Genomic DNA, 19,381 nt, shown 5'->3' on the forward strand with positions numbered 1-19,381 from the left:
CAACTTTGAGAATCAAAAATTAGACGTAACATAGTTGATGAGAAGCTAAATATTTGCCCCTTAGTTAAACAGAAAACAATCTGCAGATTTAACTGAAAGACATAGATCTTTCAGCACAACAGCTCACTGGAGGGGCCCAGGTCTTAGGCAATGGCATATGAGAAATGATTACCAGGAATATGTGGAACTTTAGGAGATGTCTGGTTATAGACAGTAAACATGCAAGGCCCATAGAGAGAACATTCTAAAAGGCCCAAAGATAAAATGTAGAGGATACAGATGATGCTCCAGTGGAAAATTGAAAACTGTGACAGGAGAATATTTTGTGTTGTGTAACCATTACATTAAAATATAATCGAGATGGTATTATGTGCAACTGGAGAGATCTGAACCTACCATTTGTAAATTGGAGGTGAGCCAGATTTAAGTTGACTTGATTAAAATTGGACATTTAGAAACCTTTGAAATTTCTCTGGTGCTCTCCTCTCATAAATATTAACTAAATGGAATTCTGGGAAGGCAATAAGAGATTATTTCTCTGATTAAGAAAGAGATTGAAGTAAATATTGATTTCCACTAACTACCTTTTTAACAACTCTATCTGGTAGATATACAAGGCAGTTGGTTCACGGAGTCTGACAGCAGCTATTGGGGAGCAAACAAGGCAATTTCCCTAAGAGATTTGTTTGGAGGAAATATGGTAAAGCCTATATAACAAGAATTGCGATAAGACAAAGATTATTGATATGTCATAATAGATTTGACTAGCCCCTTCTTATCCATTCCTTTTTCATTGTTTTTCAGGCAAGGCGACCCTTGGTTGACCTCACAGATTGCAAGGACCTTGTCAGCTTACAATCCCTTATTTTTTTTATTTTTGATGCCTACAGAACCTGGTCTTCCTAGGTGGTCTTCCATCCAAGTATTAACCAGGCCCAACCCTGCTTAGCTTCCGAGATCAGATGGGATTGGGTTTGTTCAGGGTGGCATGCCCATAGACACCCATTCCTTTTTATAATATAGCCAAACCTTACCCACATTTATGTGGAGTAGAATTCAGTACGCTTTCACAGCTCTTTCAGAGGAATATGTAATTCACTGGCATACTGTCGTAAAGTCGTACACTAGCACTTAGATGTTCAAATCATTAGAATCTATTGATGCATTAAGTTGAAAATATAATGATAATTGCTTCTTTCGAGAAACAAGAAGACAGTAGTCACCCTTTATGTGACAAATAAAGACTAGATGACTTAACCAGAAAAAATCCAGGATCCAACAGAGTCTGTGAAATGTTGGACAATTATAATAGGCTAAAGCCTCCCTCCAAATATGAGAAATAGATTATTACTTTTTTACTGACCCCATAACAAAATAGGAATACAGAAACTAATGAGATAATTTGGGTTCTGGTGAATTCCATCACTCGTTTAGGGCTAACTCTGAACCCTATCCACAAGGTCCTGAAAATTTGAATGGGACTAAAAATAAATAACTGTTAAAACATTTAAAAGGCCTATGGCTCAAATATTGCTTGTAGGACCTTGTGATCCAAATAATTTTTAAAGTTTCTGAAATTATAAAGAATAAAGTGGAGTTTTGACAAGAATTGAAAAGTACACTTCAGTGAAGATTGCTTGGATTTTGGTTTTGAAATATACCTATCGTACCACTCAACACAACTGTTTTGAAAGACAATTAGTAGCTTGTTACTGGGCTTAAAAAGAGATTTGCTTTTAACACAGAAGGCTATCAGAAAGCCTGGGGAACAGAAAAACCTATCATGTTATGTGAAACATCAGAGAAATAGTTGAATGAAGAGGCAGCAGTTCAAAATTCAAGATCATGTGACAGGAAATGTTAGGGGGAGTTCATTCGCTTTATGAAAAGCCTGCTTCCATTCCTTTAGAGCTAATGATGGAGACCCCAAGACCTCCCTGCTCACATTGTGGTGTGGTTTGAACTACATTTTCCCTTGAAACCAAGGAAAAACAGGCTTTTTGACTTACTGATGAGAATCCTTGGATAGAAGGTCATGCTGTTGTTCTGGAAATCAGTGAAAATAGGCCCGTAGTTGGCCAAATTCTAGTGAAGGAAGGTGAGAGTAAATCTATATGATAAATATAGCTGAGTCCTCAGTGTTGATCAGTGTAAGAAGAATTAGTTATATATCCTTAGAAAAAATATTAAAACATTTACTGATCCTTGAAGTAGGCACAGTAGTCTTGAGATGTAGTATAGCAAATAGACCCTAGATGATTGGATACCACCAATATTCCAATACTGGGCATTCAGTTACGGAAGTTCTTGTGGAAATTTAGAGGAAGTATTAAGACCCAGTAGTTGGCAGAGAAGAGGATTGGGATTTTAAGGCAAGTGCCTTGGGCAGATCCTTAGTATAGGATACCTAGGTTAATGAAATAAGATTACACAATGGTGTTCAAGCAATCCAAAGATAGGCAAAATTATGAAAAGTTCCTTTTACGTGCAGTGAACCACTGTTACATTAACAGATTTTGCTTAGTATCATCAGGAAAGAATGTGCCTGAAGATAGCTTAAGGAAAATTTCTTGAGGTTAAAGACTTATGCACAATGACAAGTGGATTATGTTGGAACTTACTCCCCAGTAGACAATTTCATAGGCAACCCTTGATTTTTGGTGAAATTTTCTTTTTTCTTTCCTTCTTTCTTTTCTTTCTTTCTTTTTCTTTCTTTTCTTTCTTTCTTTCTTTCTTTCTTTCTTTCTTTCTTTCTTTCTTTCTTTCTTTCTTTCTTTCTTTCTTTCTTTCTTTCTTTCTCTTTCTTTCTCTCTCTCTCTCCCTCTCCCTCTCCCTCTCTCTTTAACAAAAATTACATCTAGACATATGAAGCTTTGAGCCCTACAGCCTAGGGCTCTTCTTTGTGAAAGACGCTGAGGCTGTTCATTCATGGTGCAGGGCCCATCTTGATTTTGCTTTCAAATTGTACACATTCCTTTAACTCCAATGACAAAAATATGTATGACAGTTTAATCAGCATTAACTCCAAAAGGGCAAACAGGAGCTTTAGGAACAAAATTTGGAATTCTGCATCACACCAAAAGTAAAATACTGGAGCCCTGTCCTCATGTTGAAACAGATTTGCTAACTTAAGTATGTACGTTAGTGGGAGCCTCTTCCAAAACCAGTCATGACTATTCATCAGTAAAGAAGTAAATAAAACCTTTCATGGTGGACTGAACGTGTTAAGTTCATAGAACACCACATATATCAACATGCTGGGAGAGGGTATGGGCCCTTACCAAAAAGAACTAGTGATTATTTAAACCTCTATGAAATCTAATATTTTAAAAATCAGTGGCCAGAAATGCTAGAGATCTGGATGGTGGACTGTTTATCTATAAAAATAGGAACACTGTGTCAAATTACAGCAGAGCGTTACTCAGAAGGAAGGTCTTTTGTTTTCTGTTAACTCGTGTACTATGTGCATAAAGGTGTTTTTATTTCCCATGCTTTACTTTCATTCATGCCAGGAGTGAAGAATCAACACTATGTCCTTCCTATGAGACTAATTGAGGAGTGTAACTTAATGATAACTGGAAGCCTAAATTGGGAGGAGCCTGTTATCTTATCTGAAATACAGTTATCTCTAGAACCAGATGGAATCCAGAATTTAATGAACCATGGCTTCCAGGCACAACTGCAGGCATTAAAAATGTCATTTCTATAGAGAAGGAATGGAAGATGATACTATATTGTATAGGTGTTATAGGTGTTAAGCTTTTTAAAATTTCTCAGTAATACCTGTATTATATAACAAAGGTTGTAAATTCTACTTGACTAAATGAAAAATTTAAAAATTTACATAGATTATGATCTCTGTAATTGTTGGAAAATATTTCTGAAGACTATTCTCAAAGCCTTAAATATTATGGGGCCCACGGAAAAATGCCAGAAAAATAAATAAATTTGGTCTTAGAAGATTACAAATGTAATTATCTATACATATAAAAAGTTTCAAATAACTGTAGATTACAGCAAACAGAATATTGTCATAAGAGTATATACAGTAGTCCCTCTATATTTGTGGTCTTGCCTTCAACAGTTTCAGTTACCTATGGCTAACCACGGTTAGAAAATATTAAATGGAAAATTTCAGAAATAAGCTTCAATTCGTAAGTTTTAAATTGTGTGCCAGTCTTAGTTGTGTGATGTGATCTTATGCCCTTCATCCCTTTGTCCAGGCTTTCCACACTGTATATGCTACCTGCCTCTCGGTCACTTAGCTGTCTGGGTTGTCAGGTCAACTGTCATGGTATAGCAGTGCTGTTTTCAAGTAACCCTTATTATGATCTCAATAATTGGAATTTTAATGATGGCTCCAAAACCATTCACATAACTTTTATTACAGACTATTGTTATAATTGTTCTATTTTATTGTTAGTTAGTGCTCTTAATCTCTTACTGTGCCTACTTACTGTATAAGTTAAAGTTTATCATAGATATGTATATATAGAAAAAAACCCATATTATATATAGGGTTCAGTACTATTTGCTGTTTAAGGCATCCACTGGGAGTCTTGGAACGTATCCTACATGGATAAGGGTGGGACTACTGTACACATATCTATTAAGGGAAATGGTCACAATTAAAAAGATTTATATAAGGAATTTATACTCTTCATTAGATAACTGGTGAATGATTTGGTGTTTAGCATATGTTGATTTCTTTGTAAGGCATTGCTCTCTTTGTTAGCAATCTCTTTGCCTAGTGTCTAATCATGAAATGCTTATGAATCTCCAGTCATATTTAATAATTTACTATTTCTTAAGTATGTCATGTTTGCTCTTACCTCCAGGCCTGTCACTATGATATTTCTTAGAAAGAGCCTGATCTTTTTGCCTCACCATCTCTTAAGCATTCTTAAAATTAACTTTTCTAGGAAACTTTCCTTTTCCCTGAATTTGAGTAGGTGCTCTTTCTATTTGCTTCTGTATAACTATAATCAGTCCCAGTCCAAATTCCCATTTACTTGTTCATCTTGATTTTCAGGCCAGAGTACCTCACAGTGTAATTCACAGACCACTGCTTCAGCATCACATGGGAAGTAATTTAAAAAATGTGTGTCCTTGGATTTCATCCTAGATTCATTACATGAAAAACTCTGAAACCTGGGAATTGGCTCTGGTTATTCTTATGAACACTCATATTTGAAAAACCTATGCTCTACTCCATATTCTCTGAGACGGCCTGTGTACTGAACCTTCTGACATAAAGTACAGTATGTTTACAGAACTTCAACTCTGCTCCTGATACCAATTAGTTTCCAACTGGATCTGATTTCTTGAACATGAGTAATTTATATCCTCTTTAATAGGAATAATATAGTAACAATAATAATGAAATAGTCTAGGCCACAGTGTTTGTTTGAATTATTTATGTCATTTGCTGTGTTCTAAGTATAAACACAAATCTAGATGTGAAGTTACTGGGACTGAAATTCTTCTGTTACTGCAAATTAAAGAATACTTGATAATTATATATAAATAAGTGGAAAAATTAAAATTAGCAATATGTAGAGGACTAGTTCTAGTTTGCTAACATTAAATTACCGCTTGACAAATAAACCTGATGCAATTGACAGTTGGGACAGCTTCTTCTGAGTTTATCATGTTTAACACTGTGCCTTCTGATGGTTCTAAGCCTTCCTCTGCAGTTTTTAAAATATGAAATATGACACTTTCTTTTGAATAAGATAACATAATCATTTTTGTTCTTCCTTGGCTAGAATACATCTTTACTTGTTTGCCAATTTTTTAAAAATCCATCTTTAAAAAATTTAAAACGATTTTTGTAAGGTTAACTGCTATTTTATTAGAGGCATTATGATGTGACTGGAGTCCAGGTCTGTCACCATCAGCTCTGCTGATGGAAAGGTGTGGGTGTGCAGTGTGTGCTGGCTGAGAAGGGCCTGGGGTCTGACATTATAACCCCACCAACCTTAAGGCAGGAGGGAGCAGGTCACCTTGGCACTCCCAGTCCCGACTGCCTCGCAGGTAGGGTAAAGCAAAACAGAGTAGTTGAGGGGGCCTGGAACCAAATGTGCGAGGCTCCGGCCCCAGCTCCTAGAGCCTTAATGGCCCACCACTCACCCTGCCCCCACCCCACCCACCCTGCCAGCCTGTGATGAGGAAGGAGGCTGCCAGCGCCTAGCCTGGCCTGTAGCTGGTGGGAGTACAGGAGTGTGGGGGAGAAGAAAGGGCTTTCAGGAAAGGCTTGAAGGAATCCAAGACCGTGAGAGCGTAGGTGATTTCCCAGAGCTGGTCAGAGAGGGCGATAGGGTGGGTGACAGCCTCCTCCGGGTGGCCCTGAGCAGGTGCAGACCACTTCGGGAGACACCACCCACTGTTCCAGTACCCAGGGCTCGCCTTTAAAGAATTGCTCCAAACCTTCTCACACAGTTCAGCCGGGTGGGGGAAGGAGTGGGAGAAAGGGTGGCAGATGACCCCTGCAGGGCTGAGGGCCTCCCCTGCCTCAGTCCCAGCCATGCCAGTTGGATTTGAAAGTGTAGGATGCGTTGCAATCGTCCCTACACTGCTCACAATCCTCCCGGCAGAGCGACGCGTCCACAACGCGCTCTCCCTGCCCCTCGGACTCACCTGCTGGATCCTAGGTTCAGGGAGCTTACTTAGAAGCAGATGGCCAGGAAGACGTGCTTCTGACAGGCGGAGTCCTAAATCCACAGCGACCCCAGCCGGACTTGTAGAGCAGAACACTTCCAGGTGGGCTTCCTGGCTTGTGTCGGCCATGCAGCAAGCATGGTGGGGGGGAGGGGGGAGGAAGCGGAATATTCATATAGAGAGAGGGAGAGAGAGAAAGAGAGAGAGGGGCGAGAGGAGAGAGGAGAGAGAATATCTCACCTGTGTTTGACCTGGTACAGGGCACTCGGAGACACTCCAGGTTAATTCTACTTGACATCAGTGCAACCATAAAGAGAAATGCAGATGGAAGTGTTGAAGGCATACGTAAGTACTTGTTCACAAAACCGTTTTCCAGATGATGTAAAAACTCATTTGGAAAACTTCCTCTTCAAATCAAAATGGAGTAACAAGCAAACAACACAGAACTAGAAATATATATAAATACATATAAATATATTCATTATATGTATAATATGTATATAAAACAATGGTTTCAGATTCAGATATTGGACATAGAGAGTGCAAAACAGTGAGTCCTGAGAAAGGAAAAATATACAAGGTAAACCTTAAAAGTGTCCCCGCTAACTGCCCAACCACACTTTCCTGGCAGTAGTGCAGACAAGGGGAACCCAGGCAGAACCTGCTGGTCACCCCAAGTGGAGAAGGTGAAATTAAGAGTCTGTGGAGACCAAGGTGGCAGAGTTTTTGGAACAGAGAAGGCAAGCAAAGAAGGATGAAAATATGACCTAAAATGAGAAAATAAAAAAGACCAGAAATGACACCAATATAAACCACATGCTAAATATCATTTTATATATATATGCGCCAAACTATATCAATGATGCTATATTGCATTTAATTTTTTTACATAAATTATTAATATAGCAATATGTAGGCTATTTATAATGTCTTTTTCAATAATCAAGTTTCAGATGTAAAATATTATTTAAAATCTACCATTTAAAAATAATATTTATTGTAATGTGACTTGGAAATTCTTATAGGGTTTTTTTTGCTATTAAAATTTTAGGTTTCTATTAATATTTTATGTGTATAATTTTTAGTTATTGTTATTTGATGGATATACCTTTGTTAACTGTACACTTAAGAAACAATAGCAATAATTGAGGTTTTGCTTTTGATATTTTACCTTATAATCCATTGGGAAATGGCAAGTTATTGTTTTTATTTTGCCAATGCAGTACTTTTCTTCTGCTACACGCTAATAAATGGCTCCTTTAAACTATTGATTTCTCCTATCTGCAAGCTACATTTATCATTGCTGCATTACTGAATTCTATTGCATAGTAATTTGCTTTTTAAAATTTATTTAATTTTCTAACACACAAAGCTAAAAGTCACAAATACCCTGTAATAGGGGAACATATGAGGTGCATATTTAACATGTTTTTTTATGAGCATTTCATTGAAAACATAAATGGATTTAAAATACGTTGTTAACAGAAGAACAAAAAGTTAAAAATAGGGTTAAGTAAATAAAAATGAAATGTTCCAATGTGTTACCACTGGTGATGAAAAATAAACTAATGATATTCCTCCATTTAAACATATTTTGTAATATGCTCTCAAGTATTTGAGGTTTGTGGGGCTGCTCTCATTACACTTATTTTTATGCCCTTACTCTACCATCTTTTTTTTCTTTAAATTATTGAGTTATTCCTATCCTTTCAATGTTTTTTAACTTAGCTGAGGTTATGTCCTGTTGATGGTAACAAAAGAAATTTCGACACACAAAACTTTCAGGCCGTCAACACTCAATCATTATTTTATGTGTTATATGCTAGACATTTTGGTTAATTTCTATATAAATTTCTATATACTATTTAAAATAAATCGAGCATAAATTTTAAGGAACTTAAGATACAGTAGCGATTTTAATTATCAATGTATAATGGGCATTTAAATCATAACGGTATAGACAAAATTAAAAAATATTTTGGCAAAATTTCTAAACCAGTGTTCATAATGGCTTATCATAAAAATTTAGGCATATATTAATGTTATATTCAACTTACCTTTGCACTTATTTTCAGAGGAAAACTAAAGAAAAGGGGGAAAATAAAAAGAACTATAATTCGTCATTCAGTATTGCCAAATTAGATCCGCTTGGATATCAGAAGTTCCTGGATTATATGACTAAACTATTATCAAAGTTTCAGAATCTTAGCTCCCAATACTCTACAAATCATTAGTTATTCTAAGTAAAATTAATATCCTCAATTACTACATGGTTGAAATATGTGGGCAGTCAGATAATTTGTTGAAATAGGAAAGAAAACGTTCAGTTAAGTACGGGTAGCTTAAATTGCTATGCTGATCATTCCACAGTCTGCCTCATAACATTCATAATTAAATATTTATCCTTGCTTAAAAGTCCAGAAACCGAATTTTCCAACTATTTGGATTGTTCAAGCCCAAAGTGGGTTGACTCTAACTTAATGCACAAGAGATTGATAAATAAATCAGATTTCCAATATATTAATTTATTTCAGTGATCACATTTCGAGCTAGGGCAGCTCACTTCCTGGTATTTGAATTATATAAGAAAATTAATTATTGATCAAAAGATTGTCTGATGACCACAGAATGAAAAAATAGAGAAGCGGATACCCTCAAGAGATATTTCATCTATTTGAAGACGCCTAGTAAATTATTCCTACCTCACACAGCAGAGAACACTATCAAGGGGCCAAATTTCTTATATTCTCCCCAAATTATTTCTTATTTCTGACAGTGATGAATCCATACTGCTAAGTTTTGCTTCTCTGAAATCTGTTTTCATATTCCATCTATTCCTCTATTGATAATTTCATTCTTTTGATATGGTTTCATCATTGAACATATTGCATATATTGTTGTTTACATAAAAAGGACATTTTTATGTATTTCCCTACTTTTTGTTAATGACTAACTTTCAGAGTTTTCCCTGAACCATAAATTACTAAGAGTAATTTCTTTCTTGCCAAATTGACTATTTTATTTCTTCAACTTTAAAGCGTCCATCTCATCTCACACACAGAAGTTGGTAATCTATAATCTGTGTTGTCATTCCTAGAATAAGGCCACCATTATCCTTCTGGAAATATAGACGAGAAATGTAAGACTTTTTTTTTTTTTAAATACGTAAAATTTTATTAAAAAATAGAGAATAAACTGATGGTAAGACATTTTTTAAGGCTCTTTCTCTCTGTCATTGTATGTTATAATTTACAGAGTCATCAGTTCTTTCTGTACCATACTTCGTGTTCCCTCTTTGTTAGTCTAATTCTCACTGCCTTAGTTCAGAAACTTTATGTTTTCCCTTTACCATAATAGATTAATTAATCATTTACTCTTTTTTTTTTTTTTTCAGTTACTGAACAGATATTGCTTGGACTCCTACCATGTTCCAGTCACCGGTCCAGCTGCTGAGAATATAGTAGTAGGTTGACCCAAAGGAACCTGCCCTCATAGGGTTACATTCTACTGGGAGAACACAGTAAGCTATAAATAGTGCCCAAATAAATATACCTTGTTGCTATTAATATTAAGGAAAAAAAAGTAGGATCATATGTAAGAACACAGTGGGGAAGAAGCACTGTAATGTTTTAGATGGGTAGACAGGAAAGACCTTTCTGTAGAAGTGAAATTTAAGCAGAGACCTGTATTATATAAAAGAGCAGAGAGATGGGGGAACATGTGTGAATGAATAATCTCTAAAAAAAGAGAAAATCTTAGAAAGTTTGAAAAACAGTTTATAAAAAGACGGTGTCCTGAAATGGACTGCAAGGGGGAGAAAACATTTGGATTTTATGCTATAGCTGTGGGGAATCACTGAATGCCGTGAGCAGTAAAATAACACCCTCTGATTGACAGTTTCGAATGGTATCTCGCGCTGCTGTTCAGAGCATACCATTTTCATAAAAGCAAAAGTGGAAGAGAGGTGATTGAATTTAGGATAACTTTTGGAGGTAGAATCAGTAGATCTTGCTGATGAAATGGAAAGTAATACAAAAATAAAGGACACTGATGTTTTCAGTTTGAGAGACTGTTGAATTATATTGCCATTTATAGGTGAGGTGAGGAAGATCGAAGAAGTGGTACGAGGAAGAAAATGAGCTTACTTCAGAAAAGTTGTCCATACAGGTACATTTTGCAGATTCTGATTCAATAATGTAAATATAACAAAGATATTCTGACATATCATCTTCAGTTACTGTGGTCAACTTCAGGGTTTAGGTATAAAATCATAAACCATGAGAACCAGAAGTAATAAATAATGCTTCAAGCAACTATGAATTGAACAGTATTGAATCAGAATCTGGAATCCAAATTATAAGGTAGCTAGAAATTTTGGAGTAGATATGTCTCCTATAATTCTCTAAGCTTCCCCTATGAAATGATAGTAGTAAATGCATTGGCAGGAAGAGCATCAGTAACTTGAAAAATGCTTCAGTGATGATAATGTGTGATACTGCTGTTGAAATGGGCTTTCTGATTTCAAGGAAGGCATTGGGATTCTGGGGTAGCAGAGACTCAGAATCAGTACTTTATTCCTCAAAACAAAGAGGGTAAGGCTCCTTGATATCAAGCAGAGGATGGAATGGTAATGTAAACATTTTGATTTGCAGGATTCTTTAGTGTGGGCTAACAGAGTATGAGGGATTAAGACCAAAATATATAGCTAGGGTTCTAAGTTTCTCACTTGATCCACAGGGTTTGCCAAATGGACTTGTGAGCCTAGCTCCTTATCAAGAAATAAATACCAACTGATCCTCCATGCCATGAGTTGTGTGTAGTCAGCAACACTACAATTAGAAGTGGTGTATTCCAAATAGGGTTTCTGATGTTTGGAAGACATAAGGAAGCTCTGTAAGCAAATGATTCAAAGTTCCATTGGCCTACTTCTGCAACATAACACAGAGTGTTCTCTATATCAGAGGACTAAGGAGGGGAAAACTTTATAATGAATAGCTCTGTATAATACGCTAACACAAATCAGAATTGCTTTGGAGTTGCTGAGCCAGACTCAGAAGTGTTCTTGAAGGCCATTGAAAGAAATTCTCCCAATGGGCAAAATATCAATCAGTGTATCTTGTGGTCACCTTGCATTAAAAAAGAGACAATCTGAGGTTAAATTCTACTTTCTTATATGGAAAGTGACCAACAATATCATCAGCTAGTAAGCTACTTAAATAGGTAAAGGTTGAAGGATTTGTGATCATGAAATTTGGGGGAAATGCAGGTTAGAGAACTCAGTATGAGACCAGGGTGTTAAGTATCAGTGTCTCTCTGATGGCTCACGGGAGGGTCCCTACTGCACAGGCTTAGCTACAAGCACATCTTACATGAATGACAGCCTCTCTTCCTAGCCTCCTCAATTCTTGTTCATTGTAATAGAGGCTGCAATGGTAATGTAAACATTTTGATCTGCAGGATTCTTTGGTAGTTTGGTGATACTAAATTAGTTGGAGTTTGGTGAGTTAAGGACGGACTTAAAACTTTTCAGTGGGCAAAAGAGACATGCCCTAGTCAGAAGCTTACGTGAGCTGATTAGGAGCTTATATTTTAGTGAGGAACTTAGACATTTCATAAATAGTTAGTTGCACACAAGTAACAATCAAGACAAGTATTATATAGAATGCTCAGGCAAGTTGTAATTAATTTCTGAAGCATCTCCTCCTCTGTTAACTCATTTACTAGTCCTTAACTCTTGCTATATTAACACATGTACACTGCACTCCCCATTGCTACCACCAACACACACATGCACAAGCTCAGTGTCAAGTAACCCTTTCCTCTCGACTCAGCTTATCTTACATTTGTGATTCATTTCATTTCAGTATAGTTGCTGGTTTACTTGTGCTAACTGCATAGAGGACAAAGACTATATTTGGTTTAACTTTGAAGTCCATGCCCAGTGAATGCCACATAATCAGCACTCAGTATACAATCATCCAATATTCAGTTTGTTCGAGATTCAGTTCAAGTGTTAGTTAATCCAGAGGACTGTAATGATCTCTATAATTCTCTTTGAAGTGTCACATCTTATTCAAAATTTTTATGGTTATCTTGTCTAACTTTCCATGTTCATATTACTTTTATCTCAAAATTCACATTTTACTTTTTATGTTTCTTTTTTTAAATTAGTTTCAAGTATACAGTACATTGGTTAGACATCTATATAGTTCATAAAATGATCCCCCCAATTGCTCCCTCCCTCCCCTTGCCCTCCACCTAGCCATCATATTAATGCTAACTGCATTCCCTCTGCTGTGCTCCCATCCCTGTGGCCATCTATCAACTACTAATTTGTACTTCTTTAACCCTACACCCCATTCTCTCAGCCCTCCAATCCTCCTCCCCTCTGTCCGTCACCTTTATGTCTCTTTTTTATATGTATAAACGACTATGTGCTAGTCTACCAGTTGGTCTGAACATTCGCTGGGCCATGGATAAGAATTACTACCTTTTACTGAATGTCTATTACGAGAAACAAAGACCCAAAGTTAATTAAATCCTAAATCTCAAAGTCAGAGAGAGGCTCTACAGAGCTAGTCAATATTCACACCTAAGTCTGCCTGACTTCAAAGCCAAACTCTTTACCACACCGCACCGCCTTATGTTTTGAGCTGCAAAATGCCTTAAAAAATAAGGTCTAAAAATTACTCTTAGATTCATTGTTCACTCAGTTTTCACTCTCAGAATGACTCAGAGTGCTCAACGTAATTGAAGGAACAGGGGAACAGAAGGCAGCTTCTATGTCCTTGGCCAAATCAAAAACTCTTTGGGTGCTTAAGTTGCCAGGTCATTTCAAGCTAAAACAAACAAACAAACAAATAAACTTGCTAAGAAAGTAAATATCTGTTATAAGGAAAATTTATATTTTATAATGTACATACTTTATATTCTTTTCATTTTTCAGAAACTCATTTTACTTCCAAACTCATATAATGAATAATTTAATGTAAAATTCACTTACTACTGATTTAGATCACAATCTGTTGTCGTCATTTTATTATAGACCACTTATGACACTAAAATATCTTTTCATACCAACAATTGAAAAGGAAATTAAAATACATTTTAATTAAAATTAAAATTAAAATTAAATACATCTTAAATACATTTTAAGAAACTTTGAGTAACAGGTTATTTTTGAAAGAAAAAAATCATTTTTCAAAAAATGTATTTTTCTCTAAAGAGAAGTGCACATCATTTCCAAAGTACCAATTTCCTTGTAAAATAAATTTGAAGGAAGCTGTTTTTACCATGGTGACAAAATCTGGATGTAGATTACTTCATCAGAAGAAGGCAATTTTACATAATCAGTTGCACTTAGATCACTTAGAGTTTGTTACATTGAATTTTTGATACAAAACTACTTTTGCAGATATTTGGGAATATTTATGTTTTTACTCCAGGCTTCAGAGGGATAAGAACTAACTAAATTGATGAATAATCTTTAGGCAAAGCACATGCAACTTTCATGACGACAAAGTTGTCATTATTTACTTTTTTTATGACTTTGGGAGCTAAGATTAATTATAGAGAACATAGTGCTTGAGAAAAAAAGAGGTACTATAATATTAAAAATGATAAAATGCAGATGGAGAGTTTCTTTCCTCATTCCGTGTGGACTTATTCAATGCTGATTTCTGGTGACACCACATGACACAACCAAGTGTAACCTCCAAGTTCCTCTTACATAGTCACAACAAAGTTCTTGTTAAACACTGCAGAGGCTAATACAAATGGATGCTAACAAGAAAAGTCACCAGAATTCTAAAGTTCCGGATTCAACTGCAGAAAGCAGGGTATATGTTTTATATACCTCCCTGAGATTCTTTTCTATGTGATATGTTTTCCCGAATTGTTTTCCAGATTGATAGACCTGAGAATTTCCTAGATGTGTTTATGCCAGTATTTACTTCTTCATGTTTCTTTTTCTATATCTAATCAGTGAGAAAATTATATGAGTTCTATCTATCTACCTGAGACTAAAGCTGGTCATCAAATTCATCCTCAAATTTTCATCACCTAGAATTGAATGTGATTACTTTTTATTCATCTTTTCATGAAAGAGGAACCTATTTTGTAGATTTATGTAGTCTAAACAGCTGTCCAGGTAAGTATATAATTTTGAGTAGCCTAAAGGATATCCCATTCTATCAAGCGTTTTAATTCCAATATTGTTCTCACACTTAAAAAAAGTGATAGACCTTTGGTTACCACATTTTACTACTTGAAAGGCATTATATGAATTACAATAACAAAAAAGTAAGAATGTACTCATAGACCTTATACGGAATCATTGTAGTATTGAGTTTCTTCATTCTTCATTTAAAGTCTGTGCATCCTAAAATTGATATTAAGGTGAGAAAGGTAATCTCTATCAGGATCATTAGAATCAGTCACGAATTGACTTAGCAGAAAAATAAACCTTGATATAGGAAAAGGTGCTCACCTTCACTAATTATCAGGGAAATGCACATCACACCTGTAAGAATGGCTATTAGAAAATGAAGGGTGTTGGCAAAGATGTGGAGGAAAGTGAACCCTAATACACTGGTGATGGGAATGTAAATTGGTACAGTCCCACACTCACACAATGGAATATTATTCAGCCTTAAGAAAGAATGAAATCCTGCCATTTGGGACAATGTAGATGATTCTGGAGAACATTATGCTAAGTGAAATAAGCCAGATGCAGAAAGACCAGTACTGTATGATTTCACTTACATGTGAAATAAAAAAATGTCAAACTCATAGAAATAGAAAGTTGGTTACCAGAGGCTGAGGGATGAGACAAATGAAGATATATTGGTCAAATGGGTACAAATTTTCAGTCATGCAACATAAATAAGTTCTAGAGATCTAATATACAATGATATGACTATAGTTAATAATATTGTACTTTATACTTGTGATTTGCTGAGAGTCAATCTTAAGTGTTCTCACCACCTGTACACAAAAATGGTGACAACATGAGGTAGATATGCTAATTAACTTGATGTGGTGTATATTTCACAATGTAGCGGTGTATCGAAACAAGTTGAATACCTTAAACACATTCAATTTTTAATTATCAGCTATACTTAAGTAATTTAGAAATAAATAAACCTCTATCTCTTGCTTTGGATCCGTTGGAAAATTTAAGAGCCCAGTGCTAGAGTATACAGTGTCCCATTATTTGCATCTATTTCATGATCCTATTATCCTAGATTCATGAATCTATTTGTGGTGCTACTGTGCAGTATCTTGAAACAGAATTTTATTGTTAATTCCCTCCGTCTTTATTCCTCAAAACATTAGTGTTCATCTTTAATTATGCACTCCTTTAAAAAACTCTTCTACTTCACACACACAGAGTTTCAAAATGGTGAGAGCTACTTAGCAAACTGATCTCTGTTGTTTCTATTTATTTCAAAGAGAATTAAAAGACTTAGACAAAACAAATTACAGAATGTCCCTGAGACTCTGAGAAATTTCTGAAAATTTCATTTATTTAGTGGTCCTTAAAGGAAATATAGTTCGCTTGACATTAAGAATGAGTGAGGAAATATGCCCAGAATTATGAAATGAAAACTCATTCCCAGAAAATGTATCTGGAACAATTTTCATATAACTTAAAAAAAGAAAACCACACAAATATAGCTTGATTTCAGTTTATACTATTTAATCTCATATCTCTATATTTTCTAAGTAATTTTCAGACATTTTTGGCATAAGCTATTTTCTATCTCAGCAAATAGGCACTAAAACAAGATTTTATTTATTTTTTTTTTATTTTAAAGGGAAAATAGTTGGATATTTGTATGGATGCCAATGTACAATGGTTGTACTCTAACTCTCATTAATGGCTATCCAAGAAAAAAAACAAAACCCACCTTTTCCTTAAAAAGCCTAGAAAAATAGATATCGCAGAAAAATATCTTCTATTTCAGTAACATTCATCAGATTAAAAAAAAAAACAAGAAGAAATCAGCCATTTATATTGTACTTGAAATTGCATATTTTAACAAAAATCACATGATAATTATTTTATACAAAGATTTTAGTAATAAAGAGGAAGACACCTGGATAGTTTTCATATAATTTCTGCTGAGAAACAATGTATTCATTAAAGAAGATTAAAGACTATATTTCTCATGTTTGTTTGTGATTTGGTATTCCAGCTTTAAAAATATTACTTCTTGCTACCATAAGAAGTTTAGCTGTGTCTCCCGCCCTGTCCAGGTGACCTCCACCAGCCAGTGTCTGAAATATGTAACATCTCAGGGAATACACACCACACACTCACACAATACACACTCACACACCACTGAAAGACTGAAAGTAAGGGAGTAGAAAATATAAACCACACAAATATTAACTAATAAAAGAAAATGTAGCTTTGGTAATATCATTAAATGACTTGTTAAAATTATGCAGTAAGGAATAAAAAGATGTGTTGCTAAATCATAATGAGAACTGTGTTCTTCACATAAAAAAATAAGTTTAATACTACTTAAAATTTCAAACTTTGGTGAATTATAGGTATAAAAATCAAAACAAAAATTTTAGAAATATAAGAACGTGTTTTATAAATTAGCGTCTTTGATTTTGTATATATTTCTGAGCCTGTTTAGTAGATGTTAGTAATTCACATGCCAGTGGAATTTCAACAATTATCTAAACCTCTGTCTTCTCTATAAAATGGTTATAATATTAACAAATGACTAATAAGATAAATCTGTATATCATTAGAGATGTTAGGATTTAAAATTCTGTGCGAAATAGAAGCCTTATACAAGTATTAACTGTCATTTTTTTCAGTGATGATTCTATACATATAAGCTCATTGTTTTCTTTGAATTTTTCTTGTCCATTTCCAGAAATAACATTCAGATTTTTAGAGCCTATTAATCCTCGTGTTTTCTACCTTTAGAACTTCTTTTACCAACTAATTTGTTGACTAAGTGAAAAACCTGAAAGTTATTCTCTTTCTTTTTCAGGTTCATATTGCTAAGTCATCATGCCTTGGAGATTTTCCTCTCTTAATGTCTCCTTTTAACATTTCCTCTTTCCATCATTAATTCAATGGAGCCATATTAGCTTCTTCACTGGATTGTTCCAACATTTCCCTCTGCTTTAGTCCCCTTCACCATCACAGCTTCTTATTTTCCAAAACACACATTTAATAACCAATGCTCCCTTTTTTAGAATACCTCAGTGGCAACGCATGGTTTTCAAAATAATGATTATAGTCACATTTATATCCCACATACTCTTAGACCACTTGAAGTCTACCTTTAGATCTCAATTCTCAACTAAAGCTAAATGGATGCTCCTTTACCTGCGCCTAGGTGGTAAAGTGTTTCAGGCAGAGAGAACTGCAATTGCAAAGGCATGAAGAAGAAATAACGTTGCTGCTCATAGGAAAATAAGGAGGCCATTATGGCTGGAATAGATTGTGTAAAGCAGAGATCTAAGTGTAATGAAATGTCATTGGAGGGTTTGACCATATCTATTAAAATATGACTTTCCTGTAAAACAAGGATTACTCATGGCTGGTATATGAGGAGACCGTGGGGGACAAAAGTAGAAGCAGGGAGACCACCTAGGATGTTGTCACAGTGGTACATGCTAGAAATCGTTGTTTTGGACTGAGATGGAAGACCTGAGATGTGTAAGATTCTGTCTGATTTGTATTTGTTTATAAATGTCTATATTTCACACTCAAACATGGAATGTGAGTTTTTATAGGTAAATAGAAAATTATGGCTTGACTATTGCTTTCTTTCAGCAATGTGTGAGTACTATTATTTTCTTTTCTAGCTTCCATTTTTACTTTTGAGAAATATGTTTATAGACTAATTTATTACTACTTTGTGCATCTTTTGAAGTGTTTTTTACTTCTGTTCTGGTAACTTCTTTGTCTGCAATGCATTCAAGCTTTATCTATTAGCAGATTTCTTTTTATTTAGTGTTTTACATATTGCGCCTTATATATTTATGAATTTGTGTCTTCCATCAATTCTGGAAATTTTCAGTCAATATTGCCTTTTCTACATTTCCTTTAGTTCTAGATCCAGGAGACTTACTAGAATTATTATAAGTTCTTATTTACACCTTCATGTTTTTAATCTTTATACCATATTTTCCTGTAGGATAATTTTCTCAAATATGCTGAAGTCCATATCGTCCACTTTGTAGAAATTTCAACTTTATACTTGAGATGTCAATGCTTATACGATCACTGGCTTTCAGGCCATCCTACTTTTGCATTACATACTGTTTATTGTTCGTGGTTTTAGGTCATTACACCTTTCTCTGTTCCACCCTCAGAGATTTCCTTTAATTTGGGAGAAACAAATAATAAAGGATCTGCTTATATTTTATAAGGGTTTCTAGGCTAACGTATGGCCAAAGTATGTGGGAGACTGGAAAGGGTTGTTTCGAACAGGAATCCATTGGTAGGGGATTACAGTTTAAGATTATGGTGGTTTCTTATTGGCAGCAAGCAGAGGGTGGTTGCAGTTGTTGAGGCAAGTGGGGAAGGAATCTTCGTTCTCCGTGCTGGTTATGTAGCTGTGAGGGGTGGTAGTACGTAAGCACTCTCTCTCCGTGGCTTTCTAACTCCACTTTGAATAAGGTTTCCTTTATTCACTTTCATATTCTTTAACAAACTTTAATACTTTTTCTTACATTAAGCGGA

The 19,381-nt window shown here is 35.1% G+C and overlaps 1 pseudogene; it reads right to left on the reverse strand.

Annotated features, from left to right (window-relative positions):
• Positions 1-881: 881 nt before the first annotated feature.
• LOC112481034 lies at positions 882-1,000 on the reverse strand (annotated as a pseudogene).
• Between the last annotated feature and the right edge of the window lie 18,381 nt (positions 1,001-19,381).

Source organism: Pteropus alecto, unplaced genomic scaffold (genome assembly GCF_000325575.1).
Source record: "Pteropus alecto unplaced genomic scaffold, ASM32557v1 scaffold435, whole genome shotgun sequence".
In the NCBI taxonomy this organism is placed as follows: domain Eukaryota; kingdom Metazoa; phylum Chordata; class Mammalia; order Chiroptera; family Pteropodidae; genus Pteropus; species Pteropus alecto.